A 22,622-nucleotide genomic window follows, 5' to 3' on the forward strand; every position below is an offset into this window, starting at 1 on the left:
ACTTTAGTCTTTTCTGCTTCAACTGTTAGGGACCCAGAACTGATCCATAAGACCATAGTACATAAGAAAAGAAATTAGGCCACTCAACCGATCAAGTCTGCTCCGCCTTTCAATCATGGCTCATAAATTTCTCAACCCCATTCTTCCGCTTTCTCGTTGTAAACCTTGATACCCTTAATACTCAAGAACCTCCTTATCTCAGTCTGAAACATACTCAATAACCTGGTCTTGACCGCTTTCTGTGACAATGAATTCCATAGATTCAACAGTCTCTGGCTGAAAACCTTTCTCCTCATCCCAGTTTTAAAAGGCCTTCTCTTTCATCTAAGGCCTTTGGTCCACGCCTCTTCGACCAATGGAAACATTTTCCCAACTTTTAGTCTGTTCAGGCCATTCAGAACTTCGTACGCTTCCATTAGGTCAACTGCTCATCCTTCTAACCTCTCGGACTAACAAACTCAGTGTCCTCGAACGTTCCTTATACGTTAAGATTTTCATTCCTAAGACCACTTTTGTGAACCTCCCTGTGAACACGGTCCACGGTCAACACATCTTTACTAAGAAATAGGGACGAAAACTGCGCAGAGGTCTCCAAATGTAGTCTGACTGGAGCCTTATGGAGTGTCAGAAGTACATCCCTGCATTTATATTCAATTCCTCGCAAAATAAATGCCATCATTGCATTTGTCTTCGTAACTACTGACACAAACTGCAATTTTATCATGAGAGAAGCCTGGACTGGAATACTCAAACTCCCTATATACTCTCATTGGTATGCTATGAGAGTGTTAGGTACTTTTTGGCGACGCCCTTTTGGCGCAGATCATCATTTGGCCCCGCCATTTTGGATCTAACTGTTTTTGGCGCTCATTACTTTGGCGCTGAGCTGTTTTGGCGCCAATTCAGAAGCTTAAAAAAAGTCTTGTTTTGTTAAAGAAGAGAGGATGACTAACAACCCGATGTAATTTTCTCAACTAGCAAGTCCTGATAGTCAAAGCTATAATGACCCACTGAAGATTCAAATCTCTTTTTGAAATCATTTTCTCATTTAACAATTGTTAATAGTCACCTACTGCCTTGATGATACTTAAGCCCTTCTGTCTTCACATTGGAAAGCTGTAATACAATTTTCTTTCTATTTTCCTGTAGAACCCAAAGCAGAAATGGCTGAAAACAATCTAAGCAAGGAAGACGAACCAAAATCTTCACACGATGGTTATCTATATGTATTGGCGCCAAAGCAGCTCAGCGCCAAAGTAATGAGCGCCAAAACAGTTTAGAGCCAAAACAGCCGGGCCAAATGATCGACGCCAAAAGCGCGATGCCAAGTAGTCCCATTCCGGCCATTAGATACCTGGCCTCCAGTCACACAAACATCCTCTTACTATTAAGCCAATCTGAATATAACCGGATAAGCTCACCCCAATATCATGTGCTTTCCCCGTTTTTGTCAGTCTCCTGTGAGGGAAACTTTCAAAGCCATTGCTGAAATACATAAAAAATATATCAAGTGCATTAACCACATCTATGAACCCGATCAACTCTTCAAAACATTCAATCAGTTTGATATGACCTGCATCAGTGAAAATCATGTTAACTATCCCTGATAAAACCTTGCCTCTCGAAGTGAAATGTAATTCTGCCCTTCAGTGACACTCACGGCTCTGCTACTTTCTGGAACATCCAGACCAAATTTCTTGGTACTTGGAACCACTTTAGATAATCTCCAACTGCCTAGGACTTGCTCTTCAGCCAGAGCGGTACTAAAAGTTTGGGTCAAATATATTTTGATTTTCTCCCTCATATTTCATAGTAGACTAGGATATAATTCATCCGGACATTGGATTTCCTCTCTGACTTTCCGGAATGAAGCGACACATGTCTCAAAAATAAATTATGAGTGGACTTTAATTGAGACATCCATAAAAGGAGGCATTTGGAGTCACTTGTCACCATGGCCCCGGGTCCATACACATTATCACATTTCTAACACAGTCACGCCTCTGTCATTCAGCCCAATACAACAACCACTGGTAGCTTAATTTTTCCAGCCACATGTCGCAAAGCACTCGGCTGTGCCTCAAATAATTCAAAGGTTTTCGATCAATTAACAATATTCCATATGTGTCAGACCTGTTGGTTCAAACAGTAATTTATTACATTCTGGGATCATAGCGAGGTGACACAGGAACATGCATCACAGAGGAACACTTCAGAGAAATGGAAAGAAATTCCACAAATGATGATCAAAAAAGGAAATTTGAAGGGGATTGCACCAAGGATGCGTAATTTAATGAGTCTAGTTTACAACCGTGAGGGCAACCAATATATTTTAACTTCACTGTGGGACTTGGTGAGGTCTCATCCACCGTGAAATCTCAATCATTGTACACAATGTTTCAAATCAACATTAAAATCTCAGGTATTGTTTCGATGTGGGGAAATAAATAAAGAATGGAGACAATTTTATTTTACCGGGTGAAGCTCTAAGTTTTGGATCAAAATTTGTGCTCTGTCTCCACACTGCGTTCATCATACCCAACATTTACGCACAAACTCCAATGACAAGAAGCAAAACAACATCTGTGAGAATACGGAACGTTCCAAACTGCAGATTTTAACTCCAATAAAACAGTAACATTAGAAATTAGAATGTGGTCCAGATGTGCGAGCAGAATTACTTGTTTTGTTATCTAGTGAAGAATTGTACTTTTTTCATTTGTTTCTGTGAAGGAAAGTTTTTTTTATATGGAGAGTGTTTGTACTGCTCAATTATTGGGCAAGCATTATGTGCTGATTTAATAATGTGCTCGACAGTAATGGTTGGCAGTGTCTTCAATTTATACTTTATTCATCTGTACAACAAATCTCACTCCGCTCCAGATCCTCTCTTGGCCTTTCCCGAACTGGCTTTGTCTGAGAAAATATCCAACTTCGAAATAATAACCCTAGTTGTGAACATAATAAGCGCAGGTGATGGTGAGACAGTAGCATTCCTTCCTCATAACTCCTGCCATGGTGTGTGTCACGGACTGACTGAAAACACCTCGAAATTAAACAGGGAGAGTTAAGTGGACTGGAGTAATGAAAAATAAACATCAAACGGTGCAACTTAGCGAATATCTCAGAAAAAGACGAGGTCGTGAGGAAAGTTACATTGAATCAAATTAATGCCTGTTTGTTTCATCTGTGCTCAGGGTGAAAGTAAGAAAGATTTCCATGATCTTGCCACTTCGAGATGGCAGCTAAATGACAGGCAGGTGGAGCCCGCAGCCAACACCCGCACAGGGAGACTATGCCTCGGAGATGGACTGAAATACATGAAAGTTTCAAGATGCTCTCCACAGGGAAACTTCTATTAAATTATTGATGAGCAGTGCGATTCCTGATGTTTGGCAGTGTGTTACGTAAATACTTGTTAAGTATTAGGTATTTAGTACTTTGTTAAGAGGGACTTGTTTAGTCACTGAATGCCACCACTTTAATTTGCACGACACGGAGGAGACCAGAGATCAATCCCAATGCCTTTATTGGATAGGGGCCTGATCCAAAGGATGGTCCCTCGTCTCAGTGTTTCGTCAGTCTGTACGCAGAAGGAAACAAAATGCATAAATAATAAAGCCTCTCCATCATTTCTGCTGATGTTACCTGCATCCGTCTCCAATGCAGATAGCATTTGACACGCAGTTTCCATTGAGTTAACATTGGTATTTGTCTGCCTACTGTCCAGTTTATAGTGTCTTGAAACTTAATAAAGTGGCAGCTGGAAGGACGAAGGATATTTTTGTTAACATTTCGTAACCATGCTAGGTAATATCTTCAGTGCGGCTCCAGATGAAGCAATGCTGATGATTCCTGCTTTCGATTTATATGTTTGGGTTTCTTTGGTTTCGTGATGTCATTTCCTATGGTGATGTTCATTTCTCGTTCTTTTTCTCAGGGGGTGGTAAATCAGTTCCAAGTCAATGTGTTTGTTGAGATGTTTCCGCTTGGAATGCCATGATTCTCGAAATCTCGTGCGTGTCACTGTTTGGCTTCTCCGAGTATGGATGTGTTGTCCCAGTCGAAGTTGTGTTCTTCCTCGTCTGTATGTAAAGATACTAGCGGGTGAGGGTCATGTCATTTTGTGGCTCGTAGATGTCCTTGTATCCTGTTGGCTGGTTTTCCACCTTATTGCCCAATATCGTGTTTGTTGCACTCCTTGCACAGTATTTTGTAAATGACATTAGATTTGCTTCTTGTCTGGATACGGACTTGCAAGTTTGATAGCTGTTGTTTTAAAGTATTGATGGGTTTGGTGGTGCCAAGGGGTCTGAGTAGCTTGGCAGTCATTTAATGTAGGGGAGAGTAGCTAGAGTGTCTGGACGTGTTTTGTCTGCTTGTTTGGATTTGTTGCTGAGAAATCTGTGCACCGTGTTCATTGGGTATCCGTTCTTTTTGAATAAACTGTTTAGGTGATTTTCCTATGCTCTGCGTAATTTGTCTGTGCTGCAGTGTGTGGTGACTCATTGGAATAACGTTCTGATGCAGCGTTGTTTGTGGATGTTGGGGGATTGCTTCTGTAGTTCAATATTTGGTCTACATATGTTGTTTTCCTCGAGACGCTAGTTAGATGTTCCGTATTGGCTGTTCGCTCTACTGTGGCATCTAGGAATGGCAATTTGTTGTTGTTTTCCTCGTGTTTAGTGAATTTTATGCCAGTAAGTGTATTATTGGTGGTCTTACGATGCAAATTGTCTATATTGATCGAAATGACATCGCAATAGGAAATGTTGTGACCGTAGGAAATGACATTACCAACTGAAAGAAACCCAAACCTATATATAGGAGGCAGGAATCATCACCGTGATAGTCCAGAGGCTCACTGAATATGTTAACTGGTGTGGTGACGAAACGTCCAAAAATGAACCATCCAGCTCAGCGAGCAAATCTACATCCAGAACTTAAGTCTGAACGACAAATGTTCTCAAAACTCGCTGAGGTCCACTATTGGAAAGTTACTTCACACGGAAAGAAATCTCACGGAGTTAGTCATTCAAATATGCTCAAAAGGTATTTTGATAGGGATGGAAAGCTTGAGGAGAATGTGCTATTAGTTACACGGAGTGAAGGACCAGGTTCAGAGGACGCCGAATTAGACATTCTTGAAATTAAATTCAACAGTGAGGAAGTTGTAAAAAGTAGTGATAAACTATGGAGTTACTTTTCCAGTTGTTTGGATTATTGTAAAGTCAATGCAGTTAAAACGACTGATGCAGATCCGATTCCACATTTGAAAGGCTCTGCTGAAAAAGTGGGAAAAGCAACTTATATTTCTAAGTTGGACTTGCTCAAAGGACCGTGGAAGGTAAACTTGTCCGAACGAGTGAAGACAATTTCGACTTTCATAGCCACGAATGGACTGTGTCACTTTAAAGTCATGCCATTTGGCCTGAAAACTGTGCCTGCCGCATTTCAGAGAATAACCAATGAGGTGATTTCCGGCGTCCGAATTTTGTTGTATGTCAGATGACCTGGTGATTTTTCATCATACATGGAAGGAACGTTTGCAAACTTTATTAGATTGTACGATCAACTTTGGAATGTAGGCTTGGTGACAAACCTGGCCCAAAGTGAATTTGCCAACACTCACGTCACCTTCCTGGGCCATATTTTTGGGAAGGGACATATAGCTGCACGGAATGCAAAATAAAAGTAACTGGATCTTTCCCATACTATCGACAAAAAGAGCAGTACTCTGATTCATGGGATTGAATAGATTTTATTGTCAATTCGTACCAAATTTAGCCAGTGTAGCTGTTCCACTTACTGAATTGTCAGGGAAATGCAAAATGTATCAGTACAGCACACTGTCAGAAGGCATTTGACAGTCTGAAATCTGTGTAAACTACTTCCCCATTGTTAACCAATCCTAATTACATACAGTCATTGAAGTTGCCTTAAATTGAAAATGATGTGGGTGTCGGTGCTGTGCATTTACAGGAAGATGACAGGAGAATCGAAAGACCAATTGTGATATTTTCCAGGAAATCAGCAGAAATATTCCAGAGTTGAGAAGGAGACTTTGAGCGTAGTGTTGGCTTTTTTCGGAAGATCGTGAACGCATAGATTTGAAATGCCTGAGTCTATCTCAGCGAAGCTTTTAATTTTTTAAATAAACACTTGTACTGTGAAAGGGGAGCGGCCTGTTCTCGCTGTTCACCTTTTGTCTGTGTTAGCGTGGCTTGGATTGAGCAAGCAGACAATTTTTTCAGGCTCCTGATCAAATAAACAGCTACATGGAAGCTGTTCTATGCTAAATCTATCTGTCATCTCTCTATTCTGTAAGACTTTATGTTTGTTGTTACCTCTTTGCCAATGGGTGATTATAAGGATTGTTTCAAGAATTTAGAACAATGTCGTTAAGTTGGGATAGCCCACTGGGTTTTCAGATACCTTAATTTATCCCATATTCTGTTATTCTTTGTTAGTGTTTCATTGTAAATAAATACTGCTTGATTGAAAACTGAATGGTTGGGCCAGCTGCAGCCCTCCTGGAATATCCACTGTGTGTACGTGTATTTCCTAGGCTTAAATTGACAATCATAGAAGCGGCCAGGGGTACTTTGTTGAAGTGTTGTGAGGGGCTCTGACCTGGCCAGTAACAGACTGCAGGAGTTCAAGAAGGCAGCTCGCCACCACCATCTCGAAGGCAACTATGGAAGGACAACATATGCTGGCCAGCCAGCTAGGCCCAATGTCACAAATGAATAAAATAAAACATCAGTAATTACGCAATATAAATATAGAATCCATACAGGATGGAAGCAGGCTATTCAGCTCATTTAGCCCACTCCGTGACTCTGAAAAGCATCATACACAGGTCCATTCTGTTCCCGCATTTCCAATCGATAATTTAACTATCGAGACCAGATTAGGTAACCAGATCACACACGGGAAATACACCGAGGCAAAGGGAAAATATCCAAACTCCGTACAGGCACTTGAGGCTGAAATCGAACCTGGGTCTCTGACACATTGAGGTAGCAAAGATTCGCATTGACTGAACATGTCACGAACGCGTCCAGAGCATTCAGGATTTGGAATTGCAACACTCATAATGTATTCATTTACTGACACTGCAAATTTCCCAGAGATCTCACCAGACATGCGATAGTCTCACTAACTGAAACAGTCTGTAACCTGGTATTCAGTAGAGTTTTTGGATCATCATCATCAGTTGCCTTCATATTTATTCTTATGCCATTTGTAAACTTCGCAATGGTACATTCACTTTAATCAGGATTTGGATGGTAACATTATGGGGGACGAGGGAGACTTTAGCACAAACTGCTTGTTTCCTTTAAACATCTTTTACCCTTTTATTGGAGCAACTGACAATGCTGGCAAATCCACTAATAGTCCCTGAAAATGTGACAGTGAGTCACCAATTTTATAAATTGCAATGAATCTGATATACATACAGAGAGTAAATGTACAATGAAACAAAGTAAAGTTTTCAATGGATATTCTCAGCAAACACAGGAAAAGCAACATTTATTTCTGGATGTAGGTTTGCTCGCTGAGCTGAAAGGTTCATTTCCTGACGTTTCATTACCATTCACATTATAACAGCAACTAATGAACGTGAAAGACTCGACACAGATAATGAGCAAAATTAACGTCATTTACAAAATACCGTGCAAGGACTGTGAACAAACAATACATTGAACAAACAGGCAGAAATCTAGCCACCAGGATACATGAACACTAACTAGCCACAAAAAGACATGACCCCGTCTCTCACTCGTATCCTCACACAGGGATGAAGAAGGACACCACTTCGATTGGAACAATACATCCATCCTCAGACAAGCCAAACAAAGACATGCACGAGAATTCCTAGAAGCATGGCATTCCAACCAGAACTCGATCAACCACCACATCGAGTTACACCCAATCTACCACCACCTAAGGAAAGGAACAGGAAGTGATTTCACCACAGGAAACAACAACACCAAAGGAAATGACACCACCATCCCAAAGAAACCCAAACATATAAATAGAAAGCAGGAAGTTTCAGCATTGCTTCGCGTGAGTTCCACTGAAGATGTTATCGAGTAAGGTAATGAAACGTCTGGAATTGCACCTTTCAGCTCAGCGAGAAAACCTACATCCAAAACCTCAACCTGAGGTACAAATCTTCTCAAAGCACGCTAACATTTATTTCTATTGCTTCATTCATTAAACATTTCCCTGTGGAATGAAATTTTCGTTGCAATGCAGGTGGAACATAGTATGAAATCGTTGGATGCCTCAACTGAAGTTGAAATGCTGAATCTCAACCGTTCAATGTATTCTAATTGGAAGAGGGGTATATCTGTTTTCATTACGCAGTATTCAGTGAACTGTATTCAGCGTGGGAATTTCAGTAAAGCAATTCCCAATACATAGATGGTAATGCGAATTTGAGATCAATATCGAAGATGAGAATTGAAGGAGGAGTGACCTTGCAGGCAATGTGAGTAATTTTCAGTGTGAGAGGCTTATTACAGAAACAAACGCCAAGACTCACCTTCTTCTGCAACCTCATCAGGAAGGCAGCTCTGAGTCAGACATAAAGTGTGCATTATTCCGATTATTTACTCTTATCATTATAACACTTACCTTCAGATCCACAACAGATCTCTGCAAACAATTTCTTTCACCACTTTTCTTATAATCTGAAAAAGTTGCGAACCTACAGAATCCTGCTGCTGTTTTCCATTCTGCCCTCCGCGGATCTGCTTGGACAAGGTGATGTGATGCGTCTTCCTCCATGGATGGTTGTTAGTGAATTAGAAATGGCGTCCATGAATTTCTCAATTGCCATCACATTTGAGACAGTGATTTGTTACAGACAGCTCCTGAATCATCCACCCCTGCATCTCGTGATGGTCAAACTTGAAGATGATCAGACCACGAGGATCACCACTCAATCAACGGAGATTACAAGGTTACTACCCCGATTGTGTAAGATGCCAGATATACTGTCACTTAACCTACCTCTCTGCCAATGAGAGCACATCGTCACAAATTGATGGTGAGTCCACACCAAAGCCTGCATTAAGTGGGAGATCTGCTTTGCTGATTTTGAATTATCAGTGTTACGAATTCTGTGCTCCAAATTTCGAAATGAGTGAAATGAGACAAAAATACACCAGAAAGTATGGAACAGCAAAAGTTAAAGATCGTGAGAATGAAGACAATTTGATATGTCGACGGAGGTCAAGGAAGGGTATCTTTGCAAGCCAGACCATTGATGGAGAAAACAGAACGTAGGAAGATACAGTAATAACAGCTGCAGAGGACAGGATTGTGAGAAATTGTTGATGAAAATGGAAGCAAGTGAAATATAACGAGCATGATGCACGGGGATTAAAGATCAGGTTAAATCACAATTGATGGAAAGTTGACAGAAATATGGTGACCTTACTTTTAGCATGATCTTACCATCACTGAATTCACCCATTGCCCACATTCTAGGTGTTTCATTGATCAGACCCTCAATTAGACTTATCACATAAGTACAATGGCTACAAAAGCAAGTAAAAGGCGAGTAATACTTCAGTTTTAACATTGCTTCTGTCTACCCGAAGCCTGCCCAACTTCGCCATAGCACATGTCAGAAGTTTGATGGAGTGATCCCTGCTTGTGTGGATTAGGGCAACTCAAGGAACAAGCTTGACAACATCCAGAACGATGCAGACTGCTTGATTGACACTACATCTACAAGTATCCACTGACTTCACCTGTGTGTACTATCTACAAGATACACAGTAGAAAGTTTTCAAAGATCCTCAGACAGCACCTTTGAAACACATGACCACTTCTCTCTAGACACAGGGATAGCAGATATATTGGAACAACACTACCTTCGAGTTCGCCTCCAAGCTATTAACCAACCTGACTTGGAAATATATCTCCTTTTCTTCACTGTCGCTTGATGAAAACAGTGGAATTCTATCCCTCATGGCATTGTGCGTGAACTAACAACAGGTGTGATGCACGGATTCAAGAAGGCAGATCATTACCACCTACAAAATGCAATGCGGATGGCAATAAATACTGAACAACCAGTGTAGCCACATCTCACAAATCAATATGTTATGACACGGGTAAACACCCCCCTCAATCCTGTTAATTTTAAACTAGCAACATAGAAGATTTAGCCCGGAAAAAGTAACGAATTTATTTATTGAAGTATAACAGAGAATAATAAACTAATAACTATTTGCACGTCATATGTTTACTTTCCCTTCTATAATACTCCGATAAAACCCCTGAAAAAGATTTACCAAAACTTAAATTTCAAAACTACGCAAGTGTCAAATGTTCCCTTTGTACCTTCCTGTGTAGATTTTGTTCTTCGAATTTTTATTTCGCAGGTTGATAAATAAATGTAACTTTCAAATAGCTAATTTTCCGGGCAGTCTGTTGACCTTGGTGGCTTGACAGTACTCTCTCAACTGTTCACATTTTCCCGATCTTGTACTTCCAAAGCTTCGGATTGTGTCATTGGTTTTTAATATTGTCAATATACGAATTTCAGACATCATTGTTTTTTTGGGGGTATAATTTAAACTTATTTGCCTAATTCAAATTATTTCTTTGTCTCCAAGCTATCGGCTACACTTGCTGCTGGGCCAAAAGGTTACATTGTATCTTGTTCAGAACATTTGGTGCTGTCAGGTCGTTCGAGAACTGTCAAATTTCGTAAGGGTATAGTATTCTTCTACACCTTCTTAAGAAATAAAATTTAAACTATCAATGGTTCACAATCTAAACAATGTATCCATATAGTGTGGCAGCAGGCCATTCGGCCCATAGAGACTCTGAAGAGCATCATACTCAAACGTACCCTCTCCCTGCATCTCCTCTGGCTAATTCACCAATCTGCCTGACTTTGAACTGTGGGTAGATTCAAGAGCACCCGCTGGAAACCCATGCGGACGCATGAAAACTGAGCAAATTCCACACAGAATGCCACCTGAAGTTGAAATCGATCATGCATCTGTGGTGCTGCGGAGCAGCAGTACTAACCAATGAGCCTCAGTACAATCATCATACGAATTATTTCTGAAAATTCATGATTTGTTAATGCGTCACTCAAAATTTGTTCATTTATGGGCGCCAGAAATTTTGTCGTGGTCTCACCAACATTCTGTATCGTCACACACACTGAAAGTGTCTATAAGTTTGTCTTCTTGTCGTCTCATAAAAACATTATCACCACATGCATTCCCATGTATTTTTGCGTCATCTATAAACCTGGCAGTGGTACTTTCACTTCAATCAGGATTTGGATGATGCATGGACGTTTCTGCTCTTACATTATTCCCATTCATATGAGGGAGACTTGACTGCAATGTGTTTTTTTTAAATATTCTGTCACCATGCATGTGGCTGGATGTCAATGCTAGTATCTATATCGCAGAGTCTGTGACAATGCCACTGTCAGCCATCGATTTAAAACGATGCAGTGCATCTGCTTTTCATACAGTAGTTACATTTACAATGAGACTTAGCAAAGTTAAACAAATCCAGTTGCAATAGATATTCCCAGTAAATTCAACAAAAGCAACATTCGATCCTACTGCTTCAATCATTAAAAATTTCCTTGTGGAATAAAATGTTTGGATACAATGTGGGAGTAAAGTAGTCTGAAATCTTTGGATGCTGCAAAGGAGATTTAAATGCAGACCCTGACCTAATTACAGTGTTCTACGCGGACGTGGGACACATGTGTTTTCATTTATCATTATCCAGTGAAGTGTAAGTTTGTGAGATTTTGAACATCGCAATTAGTTGTATATGCCACTAGATGGTAGTGCGTTTCTGTGATCAAACTTGAAGATGAGGGCTGGAGGAGGAGTGACCTTCCCGACAGTGTGAGCAACTGTCAATGTGAGAGGCTTGTTACAGGAACAACCGCCAAGACTTAGCTTTTTCAGCAACTTCAACAGGAAAGCGGTTCTGAGTTGGTTGAGAAGCGTGCATTATTCTAGTTATTTGCTCTTATAAAGATCATATTTATGTCCAGTTCCTCAACAGAGTTCCGTGGACAATTGTTTTCGTCACTGTTCTTGCAAGATTTTGATGTTCTGACTTTGCAGATGCTCCTGCTATTTTCCACTCTGACCTCCACAGAGGTGACCGGAGAAAATTAAGTGATGCAACGTCCGTGGCGGATAGTTGTTGGTGAAATGGGAATTGTGTCCATGAGCTGTTCCTTCGCTCCTACATTTAGCACAGTGCATTGATAGAGATAGTTCCCAAAATAGCCATCACTGCATCTGGTGATGGCCAAACAACAAGATGATCTGCCCGAAATGATCGCCGTTTCAATCAGTGGAAATAACATACTTAGTGCCCTCACTGCAATGGATATCATACTTAATGACACCACCACCTGCCTCACTGCAACGACGGCACGGTGTCACAAAATAAGCTAAGTATGGAGTTCTGATATGTTGTTATTCATTCTGTTGTCCAAAGTCCGAGTTAAAGGAAAACAGAGCAAAATAAAACAGACAGTATGGAACAGAAAACGTTGAAAGTGATCTGAAGTAAAGTTAATTGGATATGTGTTTGGAGGTGAACTAAGTGCATCTTTGCAAGTCAGAAGCATTAATGTAGAAAAGGAAGCGTGGAGAGATACTATAATAATACTCGCAGAGGACAGAATTGTGAGAAACTGTTGAAGAACAAATTCAGTAAGTGAAAAAGTGCATGATGTACAGATGTTATAGATCAGGTTAAATCACAATTGAAGGAAACAGCAAGAAAATATATTATTTTTTCCTTTAACATGGCTTTACCACATGGGAGTCTCCTTATCCAGAACCTCTACATAAACATGGTGGCTGCAATAGCAGGTCAGATGCTTGGAATGCTGCTGTCTGTAACATACTCCTGACTCCACAAAGCTTGTCTGGCATCGAGAAGGCACAAGGCAGGAGTGTGCTGGAATGCTCCCAACTTGTCTGGCTCAGTGCAACCCTCAAAGTACGCAACACTATTGACACAACACCGGACAAAGCAGCCCAATTGATTGATAGTCTAGATTACAGTAGTGCTGGAAAAGCAGAGCACGTCAGACAGCATGTGAGGAGCAGGAAAATGGAAGTTTCGGGCAAAAACCCTTAATCAGGGATTGATCGTGCATCCACAAGCATCCAGTGCAATGATGAATGACGCTCAGAGTGCATCATCTGCAAGATGCACAGCAGCAATTCCACAAACATCTTCAGACAACATCTCCAAAATGTATGAGCTCTACGATCTAGAAGGATAAGGGCTAACAGATTATATGGGAGCAGCACTGCCTTCTAGGCCCCCTTCAAGCCACTCAATATTCTGATTTGAATATATATCGACGCTCCTTCGGAGTCGCTGGATCAGGATACTGGAATTCCCTGCCCAGTGGCATTGTCGATCAACCCATGGAAGGTGGCCTGCAGTGGTTCAAGAAGGCAACTCACCAACACTTTCGCAACGGCGACTAGAGATGAGCAACAAATGCTGAATAGCCAACGACGCCCATATCCCATAAATTAATAAAGAATTACATCAGTTGTAACACAATCTAAGTATACAAACCCTACACTGTGAAAGCCAGCCATTTGGCTCATCGAGTCCACACTGAGCTTCTGAAGAACATCACAGTCAGACCCATCCAATCCCTGCATCTCATTCGGCTAATTCAACAAACCTGCCTATCTTTGGACTGTGGGAGGAAACCAGAACTCCCACAGGAATTTCACAGAAAGACAGGAGAATGTGCAGTCCCCACACAAACGGTCATATGAGGTGGAAATTGAACCTGCAGCTCTAGTGCAGTGAAGCAGTAATTATAACCATTGAACCACCGTGCCATCATCACAAGAATGTTCCTGACAATGTATGATTTGATATTGTCCTACTTATAAATTGTTCATTTCATGATGTTGCAAATTTCTGAGAGATCTCGTAAGACTACCCTATAGTCGCACACACTAACACAGCCAAAAAACTTGGTATTCTTGCAGGCTGTTTGAACCATCATCACTCATTGGCCTTCTCATTTATTTTTGAGATACCTGAAAATCTGGCAGTGTTATATTCGGTTCGGTGAGGATTTGAATCGTGTACCGACGTGTATCTATGCTCCTTGATCATTTCCTTTCAGAGGAGGGAGACATTAACACAATGTGTTTTTTGTCTTCAAAACATGCATTAATTTTGTACGGGTGTGGCTGGCAATGCTGGTTCCTACCTCTATTAGTCGTGACAATGTGATGGTGAGCCACCGAATCGACACACTGCAGTGCATGTGATATAGGCAGAGCAGTTGCATTTACAACGACACAATGTTAAAGAAATCTGGATGCATTTGTCCAGCATATGCAACAAAAGTAACATTCGATTCTACTACTTCATTCATTGAAATTTTCTTGTGGAGTATAGTTTTGATAACAATCATGAGGAACATATTCTGAAATAATTGGCAACTGTAAATGAAGTTCAAATGTTGTGTTCTACAGTGAAATGGGTGATACCTGCTTTCAATGAGCAGTTTCCAGTGAACTGTAATTCATGCCAGAATTTGAACCTCGCCATTACTTGTGCACGCCACGAGAGATGGCAGAGCGTATCTATGCTAAATATTGAACATGAGGGTTGGAGAGAGAGGGACTTTCCTGACAGTGTGAGAGTCATGTTACAGAAACAAATGCCAAGACTTAGCTTCATGGCAACTTCCACACGAAGGCGGTTCTTACTGAGACGTGAAGTGTGCACATTTCCAGTTATTTACTCTTATAATTATAGTATTTACCTTCTGTTCCTCAACAGAACTCCGTGGACAACTGATTTCTCGACTGTTCATGAAATCTGATGATGATGCGAATTTTCAGAATCCTGATGCTGATTTTCACATTTATCTCCGTGGAAGTGACTGCAGAAGATGATGTATTGCAACTTCCTCCGTCGATGGTTGTTAGGCAAGTGGGAATCGTGTCCATGAATTCCTCCTTTGCCACTGAATGTAGAACATTGCTTTGGTCCACACAGCTCCTGAATTAACCATCCCACTTTTGGCTGATGGCTAACATTGGACTCTATTGCTTCACTCAAAAACATTTCCTTGTGGAACAAGTCTTTCGTTACATTGTTAGAGGAGAGTGGTGTGAAAGATTGAGATGCAGCAAATGAAGTTGAAATACAGAGTCTCACCTATCTTGCACCACGAAGGATGACACAAGTGTTTCCATTGAGCAGTAATCAGTGAACTGCAATTACTCTCAGAATGTGAACACTGCAATAAATTGTACACGTCACAAGATGGCAGCGCGATTTTGTTATAAACCTTGAAGATGAGGGCTTAAGGAGGAGTGAACTTCCCGACAGTGCGAAAACTGTCAGTGTGAGTGGCTTGTGACGGAAAAAAAACGCCAAGACTTCGCATTTTGTGCAACTTCAACAGCATGCATTTCAGAGTTAGATGTGACGTGTGCATATTCTACTTGTTTAATGTTATAAACATCATATTTATCCCCCGTTCCTCAAAGAGCACCGTGGATAATTGCTTTTACCACTGTTCATGTAGTCTGATAATGTTCCAAAACTGCAGAGTCCTCTTGTTGTTTTCCACTCTGATTTCCACGGAGGTGATTGGAGAAGGTGAAGTGCTGCAACAACCTCTGTGGATGGTTGTTAGTGAAGTGGGAATTGTGTCAATGAATTGCTCCAGGGCCACTAGATTTAGCATAGTGCGTTGGTACAGACAGCTGCCAAATCAGCCACCCCAGCATGTGATGTTGGCCAAAAGAGAAGATGATCAGCCAGAGAGAATCATCGCTTCGATAAGTGAAGATTGTAAACTCAGTACCTTGACTGTGAAAGATGCCAGACTTAATGACACCGCCATCTACCTCTGTGCAGTGAGGGCACAGTGTCACAAACGGATGGAGAGTCCGTACAAAAACGTGCATAGAATGGGAGTTCTGCTATGCTGATTGTGAAGTATGTGTGTCAGTAACTGTGGGCATGAAAATCAAATTAATCAAAATGAAGGCAAAATATCGTTACAAAATGAACAGTAATTGTTAAACATGGTCATAAGTGAGGACAATTAGATATGTGGAGGGAGGTAAAGGAAGGAAACACTTGCAACCGAGAAACATTAATGGAGAAAAGGGAAAGTGAAGACATATATTGATAATACTTGCAGAGGACAGAATGGTGATAACCTGTTGAAGAATAAATTGAAGAAATAGAAATATAACGTTCATGATGCACTTTGATTAAAGATCAGGCTGAATTACAGTTGAAGGATACATGAAAATAACACGGTGGTCTTTCTTTTAAGATTTTATAATCAACACTGAATCCTCAACTCTCAACATGCCGGCAAATTCGTTGAGCAGAAACCCAACCGGGATTCACCAGAAAAGCACGTCAGAGGATAAAATATAGATGTCTGTAAAGTTTCTCCTGACTCCCCAAAGCCTGCCCAACCTTCTAAAAGGCGCAAAACAGGAGTGTTTTGGAATACGCCCTACTTTTCTCATTGAGTGCAACCCCAAAAATACTCAAGAATCTTCACACTATCCAGGACAAAGCAGATTGGTACTGCATCCACAAGCACATGCTGCCTCCACGAATGATTCTCAGTTTGTGTTATCGATAAAATTCACTGCAGAATTTTACCAAAGAACTTCAGACAGCAGCTTCGAAATGCAGGACTACTTCCATCTCGAAGGATAAGGGACAGATGCTTTTTGGGAGTACGCTCAACTTCGAGGGAACCTCAAAGCCATTCACCATTCTGATTTAGAATTATATTGGCTTTCCTTGACTTTTGCTTGTTTAAAATCTGGAAATTTCCTTCCTATTAATATTGTGGACGCAGTAGGTGGACTGGAGTGGTTCAAGAAGGTAACTTGCCCTCACCTTCTCAAGAGGAACGAGAGGCAGGCAATAAACGCTCGCCACCCAGCGACGCCCAGATTCCACAAAATGAATAAATAAAGACAACAATCAATCGTACGCAAACTTGAAAGCAGGTTGGAAGCAAACCATTCAGCCCACCAAGTCCATTCCGATCCTTTGAAGAACATCCCAGTCAATTCCAGTAACCCTGCACGTCCTATAGCTAATTCACGTATCCTACTCATCTTTCAACTGTGGGAGGAAACCCTAGCGCCCATAGAAAACCCACGCATTGGCAGAGAGCATATACAAACTCCACTCAGAGAATCACCTTCAGCTGAAATTGAACATAGCTGTCTGGCGGTGTACCTCTGCTCTCTCAATATTCTCATGCAGATGAAGGAGACCATGCCACAATGTAATTTATTCCCGTTAACAACCCATTAAGCCTTGTATGGGAGCCGCTGGTGTCCATCTCTAATAGTCTGAGACAATGTAGCAGTGGACCATGTGTTTTATACGCAGCAGGGCATCTGATATCGATGCAGGAGCTACGCTGACGACGACACAAAGTAAAATTAAGCAAAGGCAGTTGCAATGGATCATGTCAATAATGGCAACATTTGATGCTTATGTTGCGTTGATGGTAAATGTCGTTGCTTATTTATTTTTTAAACGTCATTATTGCATCAAAATCCCTTGGATACACCAGTCCTCTGCATCAGCTGAAGTGGCTGCCAAAATCTGAAAGCAGCTTTGTTAACTGGGGAGCTCCAATTCTGATACTCGAACAGCATGAGCTAATTTCCTTCTTTGGCTTTGCTTAGATAAATAGTAAACGTTGAGGGATAACATTTGGTTTAACAGTCTGTCTAAAACCTAGTGTGTACTTGAACAAACTTACTTCGTAAACACAGACAAGAAACACGCACAGACACAGATATGCCGTCACGAAATCACTATCCATTTACACGTGCAGAGAATTCTGGCTCTGACCAGTCATCTCGGAGTCAGTCCATTAAGTGAGGAGACTCAAATTCTGCTTTTTATGCCTGGTGTCCAGGGTTGCCTGACTGGCCCAAGTTAACAACCCCAATGCAGGTCTTCATAGGCAATGAGAACCACAGATTATTAAACAAAAATAAGGAAGAACTGAGTTTGCTCGAAATCTTAAACAGAAACAGAAATAGCTGGAGAAATTCAGCACGTCTGGCAGCAACTGGGAAGAGAAACATTAGTTAACTTTTCGGCTCCAGTAACCCTTCACCAGAATGTTGATCTTTTCTCACATTTGCCATAATATGAAGTGGAGTACAAAGGAACTTGAAGATGATTGGTTCAATAGAAGAACAAAGGAGCTTCAAGCTCATTGGCTGTATCTAATGCGGTTGTCAACAATGAACCAATGAGCAGAGATCCGGAAATTACTCAACCTCTTCCGAACTCTTGTCAAAAATCATTTTGGCTAAAGCCAGTTCTGCTCACATTCACCCTGAGCATGTGAATGTGCAAACATGTCGCCTGGAACTCTGTGTTTACTGCTCACAGCTGCAGCACTTCTCACGAGTAGGTTGAAAACTTGTCTTTGCATGTGCTTCAGCCCTTTGGTGGGATTACATTCAGTCAAATAGTTTTGGCAAAATAGAAGCAACAATGCTGTCTCCCAAGTATTTTTGGGAGAATTTAAAGAAAGTACACGAGTGAATGACAATTGAAGATTTAGGCTGGAAATCCAGAAAGGACTGAAGACATTGCGATGATTCAATCGAGGAGAGAGTTATATCCACCAAGAGTTTTCAGTTTGCTCGTCACGTTTCGGGAGATGAAATGGAAAATGATCTCCTCCGCATGAAATGGATTCTAATTAAGCTTCCCTGATTTATTTCTCGGGTTATTGATTCAGGTCGATAAGAATATAATAGTGCCTTATTTAATTTTCCATAACTTCTGTCTCTTACAGGACTTTGTCGTGGCGATTCTGTCTCACAAACACCGGCTGCATTCACAGTGAATGAGGGGGATGATGTCCAGTTGTTCTGTAATTACACTACAATAGACAGCGAACCTCGCCTATTCTGGTACCGTCAACCTTCCAATGGTTTCATGGAGTTTCTGCTCCTGAAAAGCAAATATATCGACGAAACAGTGAATTTTCTCCGGGACCGGCTTTCCTCGGATTTTGATCATGGAAACCATAGTATTCAGCTGAAGATGTTGAAAACAGAACCAACAGACTCCGCAATGTATTACTGTGCGCTGAGACCCACGGAGATTCAGAGGTGGCTGACCCTGTACAAAAACTCTGAGAGCGTCACTGAACATAGGAGTGTATTTGGCAAACAGTAAGATCAGGCGTGTATCTGAACTAGTTTCCGATTTTACGGTGATATGTCATACTTCTCATTTGGACACAAAACGCTAATCATTGTAAATCTATTCCTGAAAGAAACTAATGCAGTTAGTTTCGTGAATGTAAAACAAATAATTTATTTTGAATCTATCATGATGATCCAAAATTCATCATTGTTCCAGCGATGAGGTTCTATGGAAAGTTAAGTAATCAGTTCTGATGCCGCCAAATCCTCCAGTAATATTGAATTGTAGCATTCGTTTTCACAGACAATGACTTGTCACAGGTTTCTAACACAAAAACACTGGAACAACCTGAACAACTTCAAATACATTTTGGGATATTGAGTACTGCCTCTGACCCTTCACGTTTACAATCCCAAAATGCGAAGTTATAGATTCACAGATCCTTTAAAATATCAAGGAGTTTGGATGCAACTGGCATCTGAACAACACAAACCTATTGAAAACATTTCGTAGTGGCTGATTATTGAGTCAAAGCCATCAGTAAAACAAATCAATCGCTTCCGCCTTCTGCTGTTAAGCTGGGCTGAAATGAACATTTTTCATCCTCTCTGTAAGTGTGTTGATAATTTGTCAGCAATTCACATCTGGACATTTAAGTTGTGTCAAGACTAGCCGGTTTCTCTTCTCCCTCTGGCGGCAACTAAGAGAAAGAAAATCCTATTTTCAGAGTCAGTCACAAAAGAGACATTCCTGACTCTGGGTGCTCGAATGTAGTTAAGTCTGTTTCTGTAGAAAATAGGATGCACGTGGTGCTCAGCATCTCTCAGGGGTTAGTTTATTCTGCATAGTCAGAATGAAACATTTGTTACCGAAATGGTGAAACCTATTGATTGTATCATACGTTAGATGGCATATTGCGAAGTGGGCAGCCATGCGAGTTTCCTTGAGGCAGTTGCACAGATAGTTTCTGGGAGTGTTCAGTCCTTGTCTTAGTATGTCATTGCACAATTATACACTTCAGTGTCTTTCATCTCAGTACCAACAACATCAATAATGCCATGAACAAAAACAGAAGTTGCTGGAAATGCTAAAAAGGTCTTGGGGCATCTCTGAAGAAAAATCAATTACTGTTTCGGATCCTGCGATCCTTCCACAGAACTGGAAGAGGGACCAGACCCGAAACATTAACTCTGACATTTCTTCACAGATGTTGCCAGACCTGCTGATCTTTTCCAGCAACATTGGCTTCTGTTCCTGATTTACAGCATCTGCAGTTCTTTCGGTTTTTATTTACCAACAATGTTATAACTTCTTGTTAATTTAATCAAGCGGGTGAACTAGCAGTCATATTCAATCATAGAACCATACAGCATAAAAACAGACCATTTGGCCCATCATGTCTGCGCTGACCAAGTAATGATGAAAATGTTCTTCGTAAATGCATAATGCTAAACCCTACTGCAGGTTGTCTCTCAAGTTCGTGCATTAAACTTTATTCATTGAAGTCATTTGGAATGTCAAACATATATGAAGGCCATTACAAAACAAATATTTATGAAATACGTGTTCATATACTTAATGACTGCAGTAGGTTTGTCTGCATTAAAGCAGAACATATTGGCAAAAGATTTACAAGGATGTTGCCCAGTGAGAACCTGGAAAGCCGGGCCACGGAGTTTAATGTAAACGATATTTAGATTTGATGTGTTTTGCACGACTGTTTAAAGAGACAACAGGATCTCATTAACCTGATTGTCCCAAATGTTGATTGAAGGAATATGCAGTATCAGATTTCCCAGTAACAATCTCCTTCCAATCGGGTGCACAGCGTGAAACATTGAAACAGTTCATATTGTCGTCTTGGATGTCATTCTGAAGTAAGTGAAGTTATGATAATTTGATGTTGTCCAGCAGGCAAACTGTACGAAAGTACAAAGCAGTTGATACTGACAGAGGCCTGTTTTGAAGCATTGAGCTGTAGCGAATATGCAGCACAAATAAAACGTGTTGTTCAACTCGTCTGATTCCAGAACCCTTGCTCGAAATTACCAGAAGATTCTCATTGAATTTATTCGTGGTCTTGACTTCAATAGATCTCGCACAAGCAGGAAAGAACATTGCAAGAGATTGGATGACAAAATGGAGGAATGACTGCGACTGAAATAAGAGAAAGCCCCAGCAGGAAAAAAGGTGATCGTGAACCAGAGACATGAAGACTAATCTGGTTTGTTTTACAGAAAAGGCTCAATCGAAGCATTGGCAGTTATTATCTTTGCTTTTCATTCGGGTGTTGTGAAGGTTACCGTTCCCACTTGTGATTCTGTTAACATCTCAACTCTACAGTGAATATGTCAAAACTATGTCCTGGGTGAGCGATGCAATAGATAGCGCACCTGACAGCTAACCAGCACGAGATTGGTGCCACTCCAGCTTTTCGCAAGGCATTTTACAAAATGTCTAAACTGGTATAAATTTAAATCTCAAAAATTTGAAATAATGGTTGACCAGTAATGGATGATGTCTGAGGAGGAGGCCAGCACTTGCAAAGCCTTTGGCAAATGAGAACAGAAAACCTCTTGTAATAAAGGTTGATAAATCCCTGGACCAAATGGTGTCCATTCCAAATTCTTGAATGAGGTGTGAGGAGAGACAATGAAAGCACTGTTAGTTATCGTTGGAAATTCAAGAATTTCTGGCAAGGTTCCTGACGTTTAGAAAGAAGGGAAAATGGCGGAACTATTTAAGAAGGGCGGTATAAGAAAATAGGAACCAAAGACCTGTTGAATGCCAGTTACAGGGAAAATGTCAGGTCATATAATGAAGAAGACCATAAGTAGACATTTCGAAATAATGATACGTTTGAGATGATTCAACATGACGTTATAAAGGAAAGGAATATTTGACAAACCCACTTGGAATTCGTTTTGTGGATTTTTAATTGTAGCAACAAGAAGGGACAACCAGCAGATGTGACGTATTTTCAGATATTTGAAAGTTTTTGATAACATACCACACAGAAAATTGGTAGATAGATTTGAGAATACTGTATTACGTTAAATTGCTGTGATGAAATAATGTGGAGAAATCAAAGAGTGGAAAGGGAAAGAGTATTCAAAGATGGTGGACTAATCATAGTTGACGCGCCTCAAGAATCAGGGATACATTACGTGACAATCTATAAAACGATTGTATGATTCATCGTTATCCCAAACTTCTTGATGTCATTCAACTATGTGGTAGCTTAATTCGTGTAAACTACTGGGATGCTGCAGTCGAGCGCAGATAGGATAATTATATTGGAATGTTAAAAATCGCACAACAGCAGGTTATTTTCCAACGAGTGTATCTGTATGTACAAGCTCTCGGTCAGCTGC

Source organism: Chiloscyllium punctatum, chromosome 36, assembly GCF_047496795.1.
Source record: "Chiloscyllium punctatum isolate Juve2018m chromosome 36, sChiPun1.3, whole genome shotgun sequence".
In the NCBI taxonomy this organism is placed as follows: Eukaryota; Metazoa; Chordata; class Chondrichthyes; order Orectolobiformes; family Hemiscylliidae; genus Chiloscyllium; species Chiloscyllium punctatum.